The 21,948-nt window shown below is 37.3% G+C and overlaps 1 long non-coding RNA gene across 1 annotated transcript; it reads right to left on the reverse strand.

Annotated features, from left to right (window-relative positions):
* Positions 1–318: 318 nt before the first annotated feature.
* LOC122235532 lies at positions 319–13,502 on the reverse strand. Its single transcript, XR_006213587.1, has 3 exons — positions 13,397–13,502; positions 8,351–8,451; positions 319–535 (listed from the first exon to the last, which is right to left on the reverse strand). It is a non-coding gene; the product is annotated as an uncharacterized LOC122235532 (long non-coding RNA).
* Positions 13,503–21,948: the final 8,446 nt, after the last annotated feature.

Below are 21,948 nucleotides of genomic sequence, written 5' to 3' on the forward strand. Positions count from 1 at the left end.
CAGAGCCCCACATGGCGGTCAAACCCATGAACCACAAGTTCATGACCTGAGCCAAAGTCAGATGCTTAACTGACTGAGCCACCCAGGTGCCCCTGTAATTCATTATATTTTTTAAAAATTGGAAGTTTAAAACAGAAATTGATAAAAGAATCAGTACATATAAGGTGACAGAGGGGTAGTCTAGGATGGAAGGAGATGATGTATATTCTCCTAAAAATTATAATACATACTTACAGGCTCCGTGAACTGAACAGCACAAGAAACAATGAAGAATGCCTTAGCAATGAGCAACTCTAGTTGTCTTGTGGCAGATTACTTTACTGGTGATGACAAGAAAATTCCTGACTGACAAGTTGAAATGACATTTCTAGGGGAGTTTGAAGTTGTCACTAGGTTAGTTATTAAGCCCAGTTCTGTGACTTGGGCTAGCATAAATGATTCCATCTTGGGCCTGTAGTTTTCTTTTTGACACCATCAAGATATGGCTCCAACCTAACATCATTCACCATAAGCTGGCAGAGTCTTATGCTTCTTCCTTAAAAAAAAAAACAAAAAACAAAAAACAAAAAAAAAACATTTTTAGAAATTCCTTTATTTTGAAAGAGAGAAAGAGTGAGGGATTGTCAGAGAAAGAGTGAGCGAGAGAGAATCCCAAGCAGGCTCCATGCTGTCAGTGCAGAGCCAGACATTAGGGTCAACTCCATGAACCATGAGATCATGACCTGAGCTGAAATCAAGAGTCAGATGCTTAACCAACTGTGCCACCCAGGCACCCGGAGTCTTACTCTTCTTCCTAAGTGTACTGGTTATAACTGTGTGCTCTGGGAACAGACTAGGATTAAACCCTAGTTCTCTACTTACAAACAGGAGGAGCTTGATGACTTTTGTTTCAGCTCACAGTTACTCAATTCCCTCATTTGCAAAATTGCAATTACATTTCTGAGTGCAGGAAAGAGTTTAAAACAAACATAAATCTGATCTTCCTCATCCTGTAATGTGTTGTTGATTCCTTGTGATGTATTTTTTGTACTTATTGAATCTTTCATCTCTGACTGGTTCTTTTTGTGTTTGTATATCTTTGTTGAAGTTCTGACTGAGTTCATCCACTCTTTTCTCAAGTCCAGTGGGTCATCTTTAGAATTCTTTATGGGGCGTGTTATTTATCTCCATTTCATTTAGCTCATTTGCTGTGATTTTTCTGTTGTTTCTGCACTTGAGATATATTCCTGTCTTCCCTAACTCTCTGTGGGTTTTTTTTTTCTATGCATTAGGGAGGTCATCTACATCTCCTGGTCTTGAAGGGAGTGGCCTTCTGTAGAAGAGTTCTTGTGGTACCCTGTACCACAATCCTCCCAGCCACTAGAACCAGGGACCCTAGGGGTACTTCTTAGGTGGTCTTCACGTGCTCTACTGTTTTGGCTGAGCCATATTTGCCTTCAGCCAAGCTGCTGCAATGATCCACTTTGCCTGCTGTGGGTGCACTGGCAGACTTTGTGCCATGTGTAGCTGATTAGCCTATCTGAGGTTGCTATAGGCAGGTAGGTGGGTAGGGCAGCAGGCAGGCTAGCTGTCTGCCATTACCCGTTCTGCCATAGTTTCTGGTACACAGAATAGCAGGTCTTGCTTGGTGCATGGCCAACTGAGAGGCTTTCATTGGTTGTGGGGGGGGAGACCAACAGTCAGACTAGGTGTTTGCAATCTGTCTTTCTGGCACAGCTATGGATGCACCCGATGTATATCAATAGATAAATCACACAGCCAGAAAATTGATGAGGAGACAGTAGCTTTGAGTGACACAACTCACCAGATGGAATTAATAGATATATAGAGAACATACTATTCAAAACCAGAAGAATACACAAACTTTTCAAGTGCACATGGAATATTTTTCAGGATAGATCCCATGTTAGGCCACAAAACAAGCCTCAAATTTAAGAAAATTGAGAGCATATCAAACATCACTTCTAAGCACAACAGTATGAAACTAGAAATAAGTTACAGGAAAAATCTGGAGAGAAAACACATACATGGAAGCTAAACAGCATGCTATTAAACAATGGATGTCCCAACCAAAAAAATCGGAGGAGATATTTAAAAAATGTGGAAACAAATGAAAATGAAATCACAGCAATCCAAAATCTTTGGGATGCAGCAAAAGCAGTTCTAAGAAGGACGTTTACAGTGATACAGGCTTACCTCAAAAAGCAAGAAAAATCTCAAAGAAACAACCTAACTCTACACCTAAAGTAGCTAGAAAAAGAAGTCCAAAGCTAGTAGAAGAAAGGAAATAGTAAAGATTAGAGTGCAAATAAGTGAAATAAAGACTAAAAACAAACAAACAAATAAAAAAATAGAAAAGATTGATAAGACCAGCAGTTGATTCTATTAAAAATAACACTGCAAACCTTAGCCAGACTCAACAAGGAAGAAAGAGAAAGGATTCAAAGAAATAAAAGCAGAAATGAAGGAGGAGAAACAAATCAGAAACCAAAGAATTACAAAGGATCATAAGAGTATATTATGAAAAATTATATGGCAACAAATTGGACAATCTAGAAGAAATGGATCAATTCCTAGAGACATACAGTCTTCCAAAAATGAACCAGGAAGAAATAGAGAGTTTGAACAGACCAGTTAACAGACATGAAATCAAATCAGTAATCTTAAAGCTCCCAACAAACAAAAGTCCAGGACTAGATGGCTTCAGAGGTGAATTCTACTAATACTTAATGAAGACTTAATAACTATTCTTTTCAAACTATTCCAAAAATAGGAATGTAAAATGTCCATATTCATTCTAAAAGGCCAGCAAAAACCCTGATACCAAAACAAGAAAAAGATACTACAGGGGCACCTGGGTGACTCAGTCAGTTAACCATCCGAATCTTGATTTCAGTTCAGGTCGTGATCTCACGTTTTGTGAGTTCCAGCCCCACATTGGTGGCGGGGGTGGGAGGGAAGGATATAAGCATGAAACATGCCTGGGATTCTTTCTCTCTCTCTCTCTGCCCACCCCCGGCTCTCTCTGTTTTTCAAAATAAATAAATAAACTTAAAAAATACACTACAAACATAGTGAAAGCAAGAGCAAGAAATAAAAAAACTACCAGCAAATATATATGATGAGCATAGATGCAAAAATCCTGAGCAACAAAATATTAGTAAACCGAATTCAATAGTTCATCAAAAAAGTCACTCACCGTGATCAAGTGAGATTTATTCCAGGAATGCAAGTGTGGTACAATATTTGCAAATCATTCCATGTTAATCAATACATCACATTAACAACAGAAAGGATAAAAATCATGTGATCGTCTCAATAGAGGCAGAAAAATAATTTGATAACATACATCATCCATTCACGATAAAAACTCTCAACAAAGGGGGTGTAGAGAGGACATACCTCAAGATAATAAAGGCCATGTATAATAAATCCACAGTTAACATTAGGGTCAATGGCGAAAACTTAAAGCTTTTCCTCTAAGACTGGAACAAGAACAGGATGTCCACTCTAAGCACTTTTATTCAACCTAGTACTGGAAATTCCAGCCATGGCATTCAGACAAGAAAAAGACAAAAAAAGTCATTCAAATTAGTAAGGAAGAAGTAAACCTTTCACTTTTGGGAGATGACATGATACTATTTATAGGATATCCTAAGGACTCCACCTGGAAACTCTTCAAGCTGAGAAGTGAATTCAGTAAATTTGCAGGATACGAAATCAATATGTGGAAATCTGTTGCATTTCTACGTGCTAATAACAAAGTAACAGAAAGAATTAAATGCTAGGAATAAATTAGCCAATAACTTTATCAATCTTCCAAAACTGAACTAGGATGAAATAGGAAGTTTGAACAGACCAATGAATAATAATGAAATTGAATCAGCAATTCAATTTCAAGAAACTATATATATATATATATATATATATAGTTACTCAGTTATGAAAAATAATGAGCTCTTGCCATTTGGTCTACCTGGATGGACCTAGAGAGCTTTATGTTAAGTGAAATATCAGAGAAAGAAAGACAAATACCATATGATTTCACTTATATGTGGAATCTAAAAAACAAAACAAAACAAATGAACAAAAACACATACTCATTTTTTTTAATGTGGAAAGATCTCCAAGATCCTATTTATTTATTTATCTATTTACTTATTTAAACTTTAGTTAAAATACAGTGCAATGTTAATTTCAGGAGCAGAATTCAGTGATTCATCACTTACTTACAACACCCAGTGATCATCACAAGTGCCATCCTTAACACCTATCATCCATCTAGCCCATCACCCACCCACCTGCCTCCATCAACCCTCAGTTTGTTCTCTGTCACTAAGAGTCCCTTGTGGTTTGTTTCTGTCTCTTCTCTCCCCTTACCATATGTTTATCTGATTTGTTTCTTAAATTCCACATATGAGTGAGATCATGATATTTGTCTTTCTCTGATTGATTTATTTTGCTTATCAATACATTCTAGCTCAATGTACGTTGTTGTAGATGACAAGATTTCTTTCTTTTTTGATGGTTGAGTAATATTCCAATGTACATATAGAACACATCTTATTCATCCATTCATCATTTGATGGACACTTGGGGCTCTCCATAGTTTGGTTATTGTTGATAATGCTGCGATAGACATTGGGGTGCATGTACCCCTTTGAATCTGTATTTTTGTATCCTTTGGGTAAATACCTAGTAGTGCAATTGCTGGATCATAGGGTAGTTCTACTTTTAACTTTTTGAGAAACCTCCATACTGCTTTCCAGATTGGTTGCACCAGTTTTCTTCCCCTCCAACAGAGCGACAGGGTTCCCCTTTCTCTGCATCCTCTCCAACGCCGGTTTTGTGTGTGTGTGTGTGTGTGTGTGTGTGTGTGTGTGTGCATTGTTAATTTTAGCTAATCTGACAAGTGTGAGTTGTAAAAATACAGGTTGCTAAACACAGAGAATAAAGTAGTTGCCAGAGGGTAAGTCATTGGGGGAATGGATGAAATAGTAAAGGGGATTAAGAGGTATTAACTTTCAGTTATAAAATACACAAATTATGGAGATTAAAAGTATAGCATAGGAAATATAGACAAGAATATTTTTAAAATGTATGGTGACAGATAGTGACTACCCTTATGGTATTTAGTAATATATAGAATTGTTGACAATATGCTGCACATCAAAAACTAATATAACATAGCATGTTAATTATAATTATATAACTGTAACTATATATATAGTTTATTATATATATAACTATATATATAATATAATACTATGCAAATATAATATGTAATGGTATATATAATGATACAGAAATAGTGATATATATTTGTCTTTTGGGAATTACAAGGACACATGGTCAGGAATCATGTCATTTAAAAAATTCTACTGCAGAAATGTTGATATAAATGGCTGTTTCTGAACTTTAGGAAAATGAATGAACCTCTATGCCTCAGTTTCCTCCTCTGTAAATGAGGAAAACAATCAGCCACTCCTCGTGGATTGTTGTTTTGAGAATGGGTTTAGTGTATACATGACCACACATAGAACAGTGCAAGGCACATAGTAACAGCTTAATAAAAGCTGGAAGTTTACATACATATATGAAAGTTCAGATTCTAATACTGTGGATAGTTTTAGAAAACGTTTCCGTGAGGTGTCTGGGTGGTTCAGTCCGTGAAGCATCTGACTCTTGATTTTGGCTCAGGTTTGTGAATTCGAATCCTGCATCAGGCTCTGTACTGATGACGCAGAGGGTGCTTGGGATTCTCTGTCTCCCTCTCTCTGCCTCTGACCTTATCTCTCTCTCAAAAAAAAAAAAAGAAAAAGAAAAGAAAAGAAAAGAAAGAAGAAAGAAGAAATAAAAAACAACATTTACATGTATCTTTATTAAAGGTTGATAACCTTGATAATCTTATAACTGAATCCTATTCATCAACTTTTGTGTCTTTTAAATCACTAAATTTAATTATATCCACCATTGGATACCTATCATGGGAATGTCTCAAAATTGGTTGAAATAACAGATCTTAGAAAACGGCATCACCATTTCTGCACATGGTGGTACAAAAGTCAAGGGCTCACCTAAGCTCCTGTCTTACCCCCACACATCCACCCACACCCAATGTAGTGCCTGATTGTCCACCATGCCCATGTCCAGGGCCACCCCTGTTCCCTGCACACTGCTGCAACACTGGCACAGTCCCTCCTCTGAACTTCTACAAGATTTTCCTTATGGTTATCCCCACAGCTATCCTGTCCCTGTCCAGTCCATTCTCCTCACAGTGACCAGAGTCACCACTGAGCATATGAATCACATCATGTCACTCTCATACTATAAACATCCAAATAGAATAAATTTAAATCTCATGTCCCAAATGTTGTGGCTCCTGTCTGCCCTGGGAACTCATCTTCCACCATCTGCACATTGTCCGCCAGGCTTCAGTCACTTGAGTTCATCATCTGCTCTTGGAAGTACTGCTGTACTTCTGCATACCAAAAGGCCAGCCCAGGCTTAGTTTGCTCTTGCCATTCAGGAATCAGCTCAAATATCACTTTCTGAGAATGAGCTAGACTGACAACCCCATCTATAATAATCCATGACCCCATCATTTCTTACTAAAAGGATTCATTTACTGTCTTTGGACAATATATATTCCCATATAAAATTGTCCTGCTTATTGATTTGCTTGTCTGCTTATTGACGGTTTTCCCAAGGTAGAATAAAAGCACTGGGGATATGGCTTGTCTTGTTCACTGTGTTGTATCCCCATGAATTTTTTCAGTGGCTATTATAGGTTAAATTGCATCAACCGCTCCCCTCCCCCCGCCAAAAAAAAAAAAAAAAAGATATTTTGAAGCCTTAATACCCAGTGCCTCAAATGTAACCTTATCTGGAGGTATGGTTGTTGCAGATGTAATTAGTTATGATGTCATATTAGAGTATGTGAGTGTTATCTTTATAAGAAGATGGCCATGTTAAGACAGGACAGGGACACTGCCATGTGATGATAAAGGCAGAGTTGGTTATCAAATATCTGCACGTGAAGGAATACAGACATTTTGAGGAAAACACCAGAAGCTCCAAAGAATTATGGAGAGATATCCCAAAACGTTTTTGTTCTGCATGCAGTAAAGCTAATGTGGACCAATATATCCACCATTTTAATATGCACACCCTGCTCTTTTTGATGAGTTAATGCATGGACCACACTTGGGAGAAATCCTGACCTAAATATCTGACATTTATGTACATTAAATTTAATGTCTACCATGAATATTTCTGTGATTTCAGGGGGTGTTTCCATTAATACGATTAGTCAAATGTGCAGTGGTCCTTCACTCCCACCTATGACCACAGATTGCATTCTCACATGGAATCACACTTAAAGTCCACAATAATTCTGGGTGGTTGGGAGCAGTGGGTATTGTTATCTTCTTATTTAGAAAGCACTGGAAGAAAGAAATGACTTAATTACAGTGTCCCAGTGATAGGGCCATGATCTTTTCACTCTGACTACAACAAATTGTCTAGCACATTGGATACAATACTTGTTCTTCTCTATCAGCTCCTATTTCTGGGGATCGAGTCCATACCTTTCTCTGCTATCCCAACAAAAGGGAGAGTCAGGAGTTCATACAATGCATGGAATAAAGAGGAAAGAGAGTAAGGCAAAGAACATAATCACAGGGAGAGCGGTTGAAAATGTGCTTCACTGTCCACACCCAGGTCACTGGAAACTGCAATGACACGGTGCTTCTTCCCCAGCTCCATCTCACACAGTGCAGTGACACTGAACCTCTCACATCATGGGAATGTGGGCTTATCTTTGCTTCTTATTCCATGTCTAAGTGTTCTCTCTGGTAGTCATGCTATGATGTTCATGTCAGAGGCATCATGTTGATAGAATGAAGAAGGCAAAGCTGGAACCAGCAGCTAACATGTGGAAGGATTTCCAGATGCCACACAGTGTAGACTGTTGTTTTCTGGCTTTTCTTTTGAAATCCTCAAATCATTGTTCTGAGGTTGGCAATATTACTTTCTTTCTCCACATTTTGAGATACTCAGGCTCACAGAGCAAAGTCCATTCTCAAAGAATTCTAAGGGGGTAACAAATGGACCCAGGAGTTAATTTACAGGGACTTATAGTGGCTAATTCTGTGGCAATGTCAGCATCAAAATATACACTTGTAATGTCAAATGGTAATCCTTTGAGCAAAGTAGGAATCCATAATCATATTCATGAAATATATACATGAATAAATAAGTGATAGAAGAGGAGGTAGAAGCTCTACCCAATATTTTAATGTCAATTTATACATCTAGAAAGTGACAGAACCATAAAAACAACACTTACCAACTATTAGACTTGAAAGATTCAGGCAAGAATCATGAATAGATTTCAGTTTCTCCCAAGTTGTACAAGAGTCTCTGAGTCACCCTTCTGGCCAAATAAAGCTGGGGGAAAAAAAAAAAAAACAACCACCATCCTGATTTGTCTCCTAATGTGTTCAAAACTGAAGACTGATTTAATTCACAGTAATTTACATCACATATTCCTCACAATAAATATTCCTACCGGTTTCATCCTCCCCCCCCCACCCCGCAACATACACACATTCACACATGCCTTCCTTCTCTTATTCTTGAACCAAAAGCTCTTCAGGGTGAGTTTGTTTAAGGATAAATAAGAGGGGCACCAAGGTGGCACAGTTGGTTAAGCATCTGACTTTTGGTTTTGGCTCAGATCACGATCTTATGGTTCCTGAGTTCAAGCCCTGCATCAGACTCTGTGTGACAGCTCTGGAACCTGCTTGGGATTCTCTGTCTCCCTCTCTCTCTCTTCTACTCTGCCTCTCTCTCTCTCTATCTCTCTAAATAAATAATCTTAAAAAAGGAGGGGCACCTGGGTGGCTCAGTCAGTTTAGTGGCCACCTCTTGGTTTCAGCTCGGATCATGGTCTCAAAGTTCATGAGTTCAAGACCCGTGTTTGTTCAATCCTGATTAGGATTCTCTCTCCCTCTTTCTCTCTGCCCCTCCCCTGCTCTCTTTCTCTCTAAAAATAAATAAATAAATAAATAAATAAATAAATACTAAACAAGGATAAAGAATAAATATATGTATATATATGTATATATATGTGTGTGTCTGTGTGTATGTACATACATAACTGAGCCATGACAATGAATGAAAAAAGAATATATATATTTATATATTGGAATATTACTCAACCATTAAAAAGAATGAAATCTTGCCATTGCAGGGATGTGGATGGAGCTAGAGAGTGTTATGCTAAGCAAAATATGTTAGTCAGGGAAAGACAAACAGCATATGATTTCACTCATATGTAGAGTTTTTTAAAAAATGAGCAAAGGGAAAGAAGAGAGAGAGGCAAACCAAGAAATAGGTTCTTACCTATTGATAACTGATGGTTACCCGAGGGGAGGTGGTGGGGATTAAGGAGTGCAATTGTGATGAGCACCAGGTGATAAATGGAAGTGTGGAATCAGTATACTGTACACCAACACTAATATTACACTGTATGTTACCTAACTTGAATTTAAATAAAAACTCAGAAAAACCCTCTATCTATATATCAATATCCTATTGGTTCTCTTTTCTGGACAATCTTAATATATGTGTTAAGTGACAAGTAGTTTCTCTGTTCTAGAGTAGCTTGTATTTTCAAACAAAAAGTTTCCCCAGCAACATTTGGCTACTGATAGTTCAGCAAAATATAATTCCTGGGAATTGTAATTAAAAATGCTGTCATGACAATAGCATCAAAAATTATGAATGTACATAATGCATGAGGCACATCCATGTCTACAGATATGCAAGGCCTGCACTGTGAAAAGTGCAAAACATTACTGAGGGAAATTAAGCAAGGCCTAAATAAATGGAGAGACATACTGTATTCAGGGGTCAGAAGACTCAGCATTGTTAAGATGTATATTCTCTCCGAACTTATCTATAGATTCCATGCAATAGCAGTGGAAATACCAGCACACATATTTAAAAGAAATTTACAGTCTTATTCTAAAAGTCATGTGAAATCTAACAGGCCTACTATGAAAATAACATTGAACAATAAGATTTAAGTTGGAGAATAAGCACGACCTCACTTCAAAACTCATTATAACTTGAAAGTAATCAAGGCAGTTGGTATTAGTATGAAGGTAATAATGTTCAAAGGAACAAAATGAAGAGTCCACAAATAGACCCCAACATATATAGACAACAGAATTTTGTGAAAGCTACAAGGGCAGTTCAATGGAGAAAACATATTCTTTTCAACAAATGTTGCTTGGACAAGTGGATCTCCATATACACAAACATCAACTGTGATCCACGTATCACACTATATGCAAAAGTCAACTCAAAATGAATTACAGACCATACTATAAAAGCTAAAAGTTTATAACGTTTAGAGATAAATATAAGAAAATAATCTTGTAATCCCATGTTAGCTAAAGAAATTTTAGGTATGACATTAAAGTCAAAATCAAAACCATGAATGAACAAATTTCAAAACTAGATTTCCTCGAAACAAAAACTTTTGTTTTTCCAAAGACACTATTGAGTGAATGAAAAGAAAATCCACTGAGTAGGAGAAAATATTTGCAAATCATCCATCTGATAAAAGATTTGTATCCTGATTAGAAAATATCACAAAGGAGAAAAAGAAGAAACAGACACTTCAATGAACAATTGGGCAACATATTGAAAAGATACTACCCCCCAAAAGATATACAAATATCACATAAGGATATGAAAGGATGCTGAGCATCATTAGCCATTAGGGAAATGTAACCCACCACACCCCTCTGAGACTAGCTATAATAAAAACACTGACCATACCAAGTCCTGGCTAGGTTGCAGAGAATGGAACTCTCATACACTCTTGATGGCAATGAAAAATGGTGTGACCACTTTGGAAAAGAGTTTAGCACTTTCTTACAATGTTAATTTGATTTCTCCTCTAAGTAAATACACCAGAGTATTAGAAAAATAAACCATATGTCCAAGAAAAAAAACTTACACCTAATGTTCATTGCAGGCTTATTGGCAAGGACCCAAAATGGAAACAACCCAAATATCCATTACCTGGTGAATGGAGAGACCAAATAATGGTGTATACACATAACGGAATATTAATTATATGATAAAAAGAACGACATAGTCATAATGCAACAAATGCATAAATGTAAAAATAATCGGGTTGAACCAAAAACTGATTAAAAATGCACATCTTAGAATTCCATTCACATAAAATTATAGGAACAGAAAACTTATCCATAGTGACAGAAGATTGGTGGTTGCCTGGGAATGAGGTAGGGTGATGTGACAGGGAGGTTGGAGAAAGGTAGATGGAGTCGTTACAAAGGGGTCAAAGAAGCTTTTTGAGGTGATGGATATGTTCATTATCTTGAGGTAGTGTCAAATTCACAGGTATATTTAAATATCAAAGTTTTAAAGCATATACTTTAAATATATGCAATATATTGTATGTCAGCCATACCTCAATGAAGTATTTGACATATATCTATATATTCATAATTATATGATGCAATTAAATAAATCAGGTGAAATATTCTCATGATTATAGTATGAACAGACACACATTATATCTAATCAAACTTGTTCACATTACCCATCACCAAAGTAGAAATAATCATTTGTAATGAAATTTATCTAAATACGTAGAGACAGTTGATGTCCATTTCCTTCTGAAGTACAGAAATAAAATTGTATATATTAGAGAAATAATCATAATGACATTTTAAATAACTCGTAATTATATCAAAAAAGGTTGAATATCATTACAGTTGGGCAAACTCAAGGATAATAAATATTTTTAAAACATTAAAATTTATAGGGGAGTGGGAGGTACAGGTTTCCAGTTATGGAATGAATGTCACAGGAATGAAAGAGACAGTATAGGGAATGTAGTAACAATGGTATTGTCATAGCACTGTATGGTGGCAGGTGGCAGCTATAACTTGAGGTGAACACAGCATAACTTATAGACTGGTCAAATTACTATGTTGTAAACCTAAAACAAATGTAACATTGTGTACCAACTGTACTTTAATTAAAAATATATCTTAAATTCTACTGAGATTTCAAAATAATATTTAGAAAGTTACTGGCTCATTAAAAAATGTATTATATGATGGAAAAAGAACCATGGGCACCAGAGAAGAATCTAGTTCACAATGCCAAATTTGTAGGAAGATCTAACACCTGTACAACCACACCCATCTATGAGATGCTTGGGACTTGCAGACTATTATTTATATGGTGAGAAAAACTTAGGTTTATTTATTGCAAACACATAGTAAAGATCAATTTTTGGACAACTTGTTGTTTGTCATTAAAAAAAAATCATCTCGGGGCGCCTGGGTGGCTCAGTCGATTGAGCGCCGACTTCGGCTCAGGTCACGATCTCGCGGTCGTGAGTTTGAGCCCCGCATCGGGCCCCTGTGCTGACAGCTCAGAGCCCGGAGCCTGTTTCAGATTCTGTGTCTCCCTCTCTCTGACCCTCCCCCATTCATGCTCTGTCTCTCTCTGTCTCAAAAATAAATAAACGTTAAAAAAAATTAAAAAAAAATAATAATCTCTAAGATGGGTTTCAAGTGCTGCTAATGGAATGACATTCCACTTGCTAAATCTCTCCTCCCATCATGAGATCAAAATAGCTTATCTACTTTTAGGCTAGTTTGTGAAGCTTACAGGAGCTATTCCACAACATGCTTTTGTTCATATCTATGAAGTCACTTGAGCCAGGCATTGATCCCACTAGGCATGAGAGGGGTGATGGGATTCCCTGGGGAAAGCTGCTCTTGAATCTGAGTAGAAGCTTCAGCAGCCATCGGGACACAGATCCTTAGAACCTGCCTCCTCAGGCACCTGATATGAGCTGGGCCACCATCATGATGAGCTGTGTAAGGAGACATCTAGCAATCACTATGCTTTACTGGTGTAACTATGTCTTCAGTGCCATGCCAGGCACTTGATTTGTGACAATGGCACTGATACAACTGGGTCATGATCATAACATCCACATGATATAATGGACTTCTCACAGGTCCTTTTGCTTCTCGTTTCCTAACCTAACCCCTAACAAAAAAGAAGAAAAGGAATAAGAAGTAGCCTGAATTCAGATAGACGTTCATGATCCCACAGAAACCACAAGGCCATGATCTTGTTCATGTGTATCGTTCAGAAATCTTGTGGGTGAGGCATTCTCATCCCCATTTTACACAGGGAGAAGCTGGGGCTCAGAGCCCTTACCTGTCTTCCCTCCCGTGCCCCTGCTTTTAGAGGAAAGCAGCTCCGGGACACCCCTGGAGCTGGACCGCACTCTTACAGGCGCCTAATGAGACCCCAATAGCTTTACCTCCGAGACAGCCTGGGCAAAGCGCTTCAAAGCATGAAAGGAGCGACTAGGGTCTGGATCCCTTTGTGTCCCACACCCCAGATGGTTCAGCCTCCGCCAGTGGAGACCCATGCCCTCAGTGAGTCCCAAACAACAGAAGGCGGGGCCCTGCAATCCCCACCACAGCGTGTGTGTTTTCATAACAAGTCATCACAATCGCCATGATGATGTCAGGTCTATGGCAACTAGTATGTGTAAGGTGGCTCTCCACATGGAAATGCTTCTGCACACCCAACCAGCCCCTGACTTTTGCTGAAAGCAGATAGCTTTGCTCTTCAGGTCACCATGTGAAAAAGCATAGTAATTAGAGGTTCTAGTCTAGGACTCGGGCAACTGGCAGAGCTCTGCCCAAGTCGATGGGACAAAGAATGTCCTTGTCCTCAGGAACTTTGTTTCAAAGAGACAGTAGGGGAGTATTATCAGTACCCAGAGCTCCAGGGCAGTATACTAGGGTTCTTAGAGATGAGCCAGTCCTTGGAAAGTGAACATGTGAAATCAAGGCCATGCTAAGCAGTTACCCATCTGTGCCAGAAAACAAAGATACTGTCTATAATCACATGACTGAATCATCTAGATACATACACAAAAATGGCATTTAAGGATTCTCAGAGTTAATTTAGAGAGGCAAGCCTAAACCATTACAGCCAGGAGACAGAAACCCAGTCAATTGAGCCATATGTTTCTTTCTCCTGGGGAATTCTCATCCTCCATTCTGAATATTTTCTTCCAGGTGTAGGAACATCCATGATCAAACACACCTAATCTCTCTGTACACTCACTCCTCTATCAAGAGAATCACTTACCTGATTAGTGAGGTTGGAATGACAAATGAGTTGCACAGCCCAGTCCTCTGCCTTCAAAATACTTGTAGGAAGCTGTGCTTATGTAGCACGTTTTTGTCTGCCCTCAGGGGTGGGTCTAAAATACATCCACAGCTCTTCTCCTCTCTGTCTTGCTGGATACCAAACTATTCCTATGGTCTCGCTCAAAAATGCTTGGGACTCTAAGATCCCCCAAACACACTTTTTCTCTACATCTGGTCTTTAAAACAACTATGAAATATGACAAAAGAAAAAGAAGTGAAATAATTGACTTTACTCCTTATTAAAGTGATGTTTGAGAATGTGGCTTAGATTTGCCACAGCACAGTGGGTGTCCTATTAGTGAACCCCAGAATTGGACAGACCTTTCTAATCAGCAGTGCTGCACAAGGACAATCAGAAAGGTCAAGGACTGCAATAAATATGTGTCTACTATCTCATGAAACTGTCCTGTGTATGTGGCTTCCTTGCAGGCCTATCCCTGCAGCACAAGAAAGAAATTTAGTACATCTTTTTTTGAGAAATGTTCTTAAAATTTATAATAGTCCTTGTTCTGACTGTGTACTCACTTGGAGGAAATGGCTTGCCAAGTGTCTCATGAGGTAGTTTGAGGGAATGCTTTCTCATTCCCTTAAAAAGCATGCTTGTAGTGTAGGCTCATTGTATGGAAGGGGATTGAAATAAATTTCTAAATTCCAGGAGTAGGATGAAAATGATACATCATTAAAATTCATCCTCAAATCCCTTTAAGAAACAGTTAGGAAAATGATTAAAATCCATAGCTACACATAAATCCACACACAGACTACTAAAGAGGCATCAGGCAACTAAAGATAAAATGTGTAAGAGAATAATAGCATATCTCAGGTAGGGATACATATATATGTAATAAAACCATAAATAAATGTATTAAAATAGAAAATCCATATTCTTGTGAATGGTGACATCTGGATAAGGAGGAAGCTAACGCAGTTTATTTAATAAGATAGAAAAATGTGTTATATTATTTTTATAATTTCAGTCTAAAATATTTTCCAACAAGTAATGATTCTATGAGCTTTAATTCTGATTTTTTTAAATGTTTCATATTAATGGGGCGCCTGGGTGGCTCAGTCGGTTAAGCGTCCGACTTTGCCTCAGGTCATGATCTCACGATTTGTGAGTTCGAGCCCCACATCAGGCTCTGTGCTGACAGCTCAGAGCCTGGAGCCTGCTTCGGATTCTGTGTCTCCTTCTCTCTCTGCCCCTCCCCAACTTGTGCTCTGTCTCTCTATGTCTCTCAAAAAATAAATAAATGTAAAAAAAAATTAGAAAAAAAAGTTTCATATTAATTTACAAATTGTAGAAAAATATTTAAGTCCATAATGGAATATATACTTACTCAGCAATCCTCCTTTTTTAGTAACTAAAAAAAGTATCATACTTTTGAATTTCTTCACATTACATTTTCTATGGGTGCAGCTATAGTGTACATTCATTACATGATACATATGTACTGTGTGTCACATATGACTCAACATTTGCTAAAGACCATGAAACCAGTATTAAATTTTGCCAAGTTGACAAACAAGGCTCATTCCCCCTCACCCCCCCCCCAAAAAAAATACCTGTCCCTAACCACTAGGTTTCACAGTATTTTTTTCTGTTTTAGGGCTGAGGCCAGCTTAGGAGAATTACTATACGTGGAACTATAAGCAAGGATCAAATTGATATCTGGGCCCCAGGTCTCCTGAAATCACTCTGTTGTATAGTAGACTCAACTTCACACTTACTTATTTTGTACTGTCTCCTTTCTGGGGATCATTGGGAGGCTGCTATTCCAATGTCAAAAAGGGAAGAAAAAAAGAAGATGAGAAATCACAACAAATAAAAGGTAGCAATATCTGATAAGAGATTAATATAAAAACCCCAAAACAATACAATTTAAAAATGGACAGAGGATCTGAATAGACAGTATTCTCAGGAGACATTCAGATGGTCAACAATATGTGAAAAAATACCCATCATTAAAAAATAATCAGAGAAATGAAAAATAAAACTACTATGAGCTTCATCCCTCATGTGAGAGAGCGCCAATCATCAAAACGAAATAACAAGTGTTAGAGAATGTGGAGAAAAGTGAATCCTTGTGTCCTATTGGTGGGAATGGAAATTGGTGCAGCCACTATGGAAAACATTAGAGAGCTATCTCAAAAAATTAAAAAAAAAAACTCTCATATAATCTAGCAATTCCACTTCTGGGTATTAATCTGATGAAAACAAAAACACCAACTTGAAAAGCTATATGCACTCTCATGCTAATTGCCACATTACTAACAATAGTCAAGATATGGAAGCAAACTAAATGTGAATCAATGACTGAATGGATTAAAAAATGTGGTGTGTATATACAATGGAATATTATACTTTTTTTAGTTTCAAGTTTTTATTTAAATTCCAGTTAGTTAACATACAGTAGATTAATAGTTTCAGATGTAGAATTTATTGATTCATTCACATACAACACCCTGAGCTCATCACAACCAGTGCCCTCCTTAATATCCATCACCCATTTAACCCATCTGTCCAGCCCTTTACCTCCAGAAATCCTCAATTTATTCTCTATAGTTAAGGTCTGTTTTTTGTTTTGCCTCTCTCATTTTCCCCCTTTGTTCATCTGTTTCATTTCTTATTTATTTATTTATTTATTTATTTATTTATTTAAAAAATTTTTTTAACGTTCTTATTTATTTTTGAGACAGGGAGAGACAGAGCATGAACAGGGTAGGGTCAGAGAGAGGGAGACACAGAATCTGAAACAGGCTCCAGGCTCTGAGCTGTCAGCACAGAGCCCGACGCGGGGCTCGAACACACGGACCGCAAGAGATCATGACCTGAGCCGAAGTCGGCCGCTTAACCGACTGAGCCATCCAGGCGCCCCATCTGTTTCATTTCTTAAATTTCACATGTGAGTGAAATCATATGGTATTTGTCTATCTCTGACTGACTTATTTCGCTTAATAGTGTCTAGTCCCATTCACGTAGTTGCAAATACCAAGATTTCTTTCCTTTTTATGGTTGAGTAACATTCAATTGTATATGTGGAACACATCTTTTTATTTAAATTTTATTTAAATTCTTGTTAAGAATTATATTCAAATTATTGTTAAAAATTGTTAAATTCTTGTAAGATATAGTGTAGTATTGGTTTCAGGAGTAGAGTTTAGTGATTCCTCACTTACATATGATGCGCAGTGCTCATCAACACAAGTGTCCTCCTTAATACTCATCACTCATTTAGCCCATTCACCTTCGCCTCCCCTCCATCAATGCTCAGTTTGTTCTCTATAGATCAGAGTCTTTTATGGTTTGCCTCTCTCTCTTTTTACCCCTTTCCCTATTTTCACCTGTTGTATTTCTTATATTCCACATGTGAGTGAAATGATATAGTACTTGCCATTTTCTGATTAACTTATTTCACTCACCATGATGCATTCTAACTCCATCCACATCATTGCAAATAACAAGATTTCATTCTATTATGTGCCTGAGTAATATGCCGATGTATGTGTGTACGTATATATACATATATACCACATCTTCCTTACCCATTCCTCAGTCAATGGACATTTGGGCTCTTTCCATAATTAGGCTATTGTTGATAATGCTGCTATAAGCATTGGGGTGCACGTATCCCTTTGAATCAGTACTTTTGTATCCTGTGGGTAAATACCTAGTAATGCCATTATGGGGTTGTAGGCTAGTTCTCTTTTTAACGTTTTGAGGAACCTCCATACTGTTTTCCAGAGCGGCTGCACCAGTTTCCATTCCCACCAACAGTGCAAAGGGTACTCCTTTCTCTGCATCCTCACCAACATCTATTGTTTCCATAGTTGTTAATTTTAGCCATCCTGACAGGTGTGAGGGGGTATCTCATTATACTTTTTATTTGTATTTCCCTGATGATGAGTGATGGTGAGCATCTTTTCATTTGTATGTTAGCCATCTGGATGTCTTCTTTGGAAAAATGTCTATTCATGTCTCCTGCCCATTTCCTATTATTATTTTTTTTTTTGAGGGAGGGATGTTAAGTTGTATAAGTTCTTTGTAGATTTTGGATACTAACCCTTTATCAGATATGTAATTTGCAAATATCTTCTTCATTCTGAATGTAGCCTCTTAGTTTTGTTGATGGTTTCCTTCACTGAGCAGAAGCTTTTATCTTGATGCAGTCCCAATAGCTCATTTCTGCTTTTGTTTCTTTGCCTCCAGGGATGTGTCTAGTAAGACATTGTTATGGCTGAGGTTAAAGAGGTTGCTGCCTGTTTTCTCCTCTAGGACTTTGAAGGTTTGTCTTACAGTTAAGTCTTTCATCTATTTTGAATTTATTTTTGTATACAGGGTAAGGAAGTGGTCCAGTTTCATTCTTCTGCATGTTGCCGTCCGGTTTACCCAACACCATTTGTTGAAGAGATTGTCTTTTACCCATCAGATATTCTTTTCTCTTTGTTGAAGATCAGTGGGTCCATTTCTGGGTTTTGTATTCTGTTCCATTGATCCATATGTCTGTTTTTGTGCCAGTAATGATGACTACAGCTTTGTAATATAACTTGAAGTCTGGGATCGTGATGCTTCCAGCTTTGCTTTCCTTTGTCAAGATTGCTTTGGCTATATGGGGTCTTTTGTCACTCCAATGAAATTGTAGGATGTTTTGTTCTAGCTCTGTGTAAAACGTTGGTGGTATTTTGATAGTGATTGCATTAAATGTGTAGATGCATTTCCTGCATCTATTGGGAGGATCACATGGTTCTTACCCTTTCTTTTAGTACCGTGGTGTATCATGTTGATTGATTTGTGAATACTGAACCAGCTTTGTGGCCCAGGAATAAATCCCCCCTGATCGTGGTGAATGATTCTTTTAATGTACTGTTGGATTCAATTTGCCAGTATTTAGTGAGGATTTTTGCATTCATGTTCATCTGAGATATCGGCCTGTGGTTCTCTTTTTCAGTGGATTCTTTGGTTTTATAATCAGTGTAATGCTGGTTTTGTAGAATGAGTTTGGAAGTTTTCCTTCCATATCTATTTTTTGGGATAGTTTGGGAAAAATAGCTATTAATTCTTCATTAAATCTTTGGTAGAATTCCCCTGAGAATCCATCTGACCCTGGACATACATTTGTTGGGAGATTTTTGATTACTTATTCAATTTCTTTCCTAGTTAGCAATCTGTTCAATTTTTCTATTTCTTCCTGTTTAAGTTTTATTAGTTTATATGTTTCTAGGAATTTATCCATGTCCTCCAGATTGGCCAATTTGTTGACATAATTTTTCATAATATTCTCTTATAATCATTTGTAGCTCTGTGATGTTTGTTGTGATTTCTCCTCTCTCATTCGTGATTTTATTTATTTGAGTCCTTTCTCTTTTCTTTTTGATAAGTCTGGCTGAGGTTGAACAATTTTATTAATTCTTTCAAAGAACTGGCTCCTAGTAGGTTTTCTTTGTTTCTATATCATTTATTTATTCTCTAATCATTATTATTTCCCTTATTCTTCTGGCTTTAGGCTTCATCTGTTGTTCCTTTTCTAGCTTCTATACGTGTAAGCTTAGGATGTGTATTTGAGATTTTTTCTTGCTTCTTGAGGCAAGTCTGTATTGCTGTATTCTTCCCTCTAATGACTGTTTTCACTACATCCCAAAGGTTTGAACTGTCATGTTTTCATTTTCATTTTCATTTTGTTTCCATGTCTTTTTAAAATTTCTTTTTTAACTTCCCGGCTGACCCATTGATTGTTTCTTAGGATGATCTTTAGCTTCTATGTATTTGTGGTCTTTCTAAATTTTTTCTTATGATTGACTTCAAATTTCATAGTGCTGTGATTGGAGGATATGCATGGTATCATCTCAATATTTTTGTACTGTTTAAGCCTGATTTATGACTTAGTATGTGCTCTTCTCTGGAGAATGTTCCATGTGCACTTGAAAGAATGTGAATTCTTCTGTTTTAGGATGGCATGTTCTGAATATATCTCTTAAGTCCTTCTGGTCCAGTGTGTCATTTAAAGCCATTGTTTCCTTGTTTACTTTCCACTGAGATGATAAGTGGGGTGTTAGGGTCCACTACTATTATTGCATTATTAGCCATGAGTTCCTTTATGTTTGTTATTGACTGATTTATATATTTTTTGTGCTTCCACATTGTGGGAATAAATTTTTACAATTGTTAGGTATTCTTAGAAGATCTTCTTAGAAGATCTTATGATGGGTCTTATATTTTTTCAGTCCATTCTGACACCCCATGTCTTTTTATTTGAGTATTCAGTCCATTTACATTCAGAGTAATTATTGATAGATATGAATTTAGTGCCATTTTATTACTTATTTTTTCATTGTTTCTGGAGATTTTCTCTGGTCCTTCCTCATCTTTGTAGCTTTTGGTCTTTCTTTTCCACTGAAAGAGTCCCCTTTAATATTTCTTACAGGACTACTATAGTGCTCATGAACTTTTGTAGTTTTTGTTTGTCTGGGAAACTTGTTGTCTCTCCTTCTATTCTGAATGATAGACTTTCTGGGTGGAATATTCCTGGCTGTAGTTTTGTTTCTTTTCTTTTTTTCTTTTTTTTTTTTTCATGTAGCATAGCGAATATAACATGTCACTCCCTTCTGACATGCCAAATTTCTGTGGAGAGATCTGTTGCTAAGGTAATTTGTCTTCCTTTGTACATTAGAGACTTCTTTGTCTTCTGCTTTTAGAATTTTTTCTGTATCTCGATGTTTTGTAAATTTCACTACAATAAATCTCAGTATTGGCCTACGTTTGTTGGTTTTTTGGGGGAGTCCTCTGTGCCTCCTGGATTTGGATGTCTGTTTCCTTACCCATATTAGGAAAGTTTCCAGCCATTATTTCTTCAAATAAATCTTCTGCCTCCTTTTCCCTGTCTTCTTCTGGGACTTCTAGGATAAAAAATGTTATTACACTTTATGGAGTCACTGAGTTCCCTAAGTTTATATTTGTGATCCAATATTTTTCGCTCCCTTTTCGTTTCACTCTCATTATTTTCCATACTTTATCTTCTGTATCACTTATTTGTCCTTTTGCTTCTTCCATCCTCACAGTCATTATACGTAGTTGTTTTCAAATCTCAGTAATTGCAATTTTCATTATGGCATGACTAATTTCTAAGTCTTTTATCTCTTCAGTGAAGGCATCCCTGACGTCTTCTATCCTTTTCTGAGCCAAGCTAGTATCCTGATGATTGTTGCTTTAAATTCTGGATCAGGATTATTATATCAGTTTCAAGTAGATCTCTGGCTGTGACCTTTCCTTGTTCTTTCTTTTGGGATGAATTCCTCCATGTTGGCATTTTGTCTAGGTCTCGGCCTTCCTCTGTGTGTTAGAAAAACCTCTTGTGTTTCCTGATTTTGAGAGTAATGGCTTTATTATGAAAAGGTCATGTACTGTCCAGGGCCTCAGTCTTCAGGAAGTGTCTCGTGTATGCTGTGGGCACTCTGCTGCTGTATTTTGGTTGCTCTTTCCCTCAAGTAATTTTTCTGCAGAATTTATTCTTCCCTGCCTGGGGGAGTGTTTTGACTTTGTCCAGAATGTGGTTTTAAATAGGTGTGCACTGGTCTGCTTGTTAAAAGAGTCCTGGTGCTATTTCCATTAGAGCTGAAGATTAACAGCACTATGGTCAGTAGATGTGATGCATGT

Source organism: Panthera tigris, chromosome X (assembly GCF_018350195.1).
Source record: "Panthera tigris isolate Pti1 chromosome X, P.tigris_Pti1_mat1.1, whole genome shotgun sequence".
Taxonomy (NCBI): Eukaryota; Metazoa; Chordata; class Mammalia; order Carnivora; family Felidae; genus Panthera; species Panthera tigris.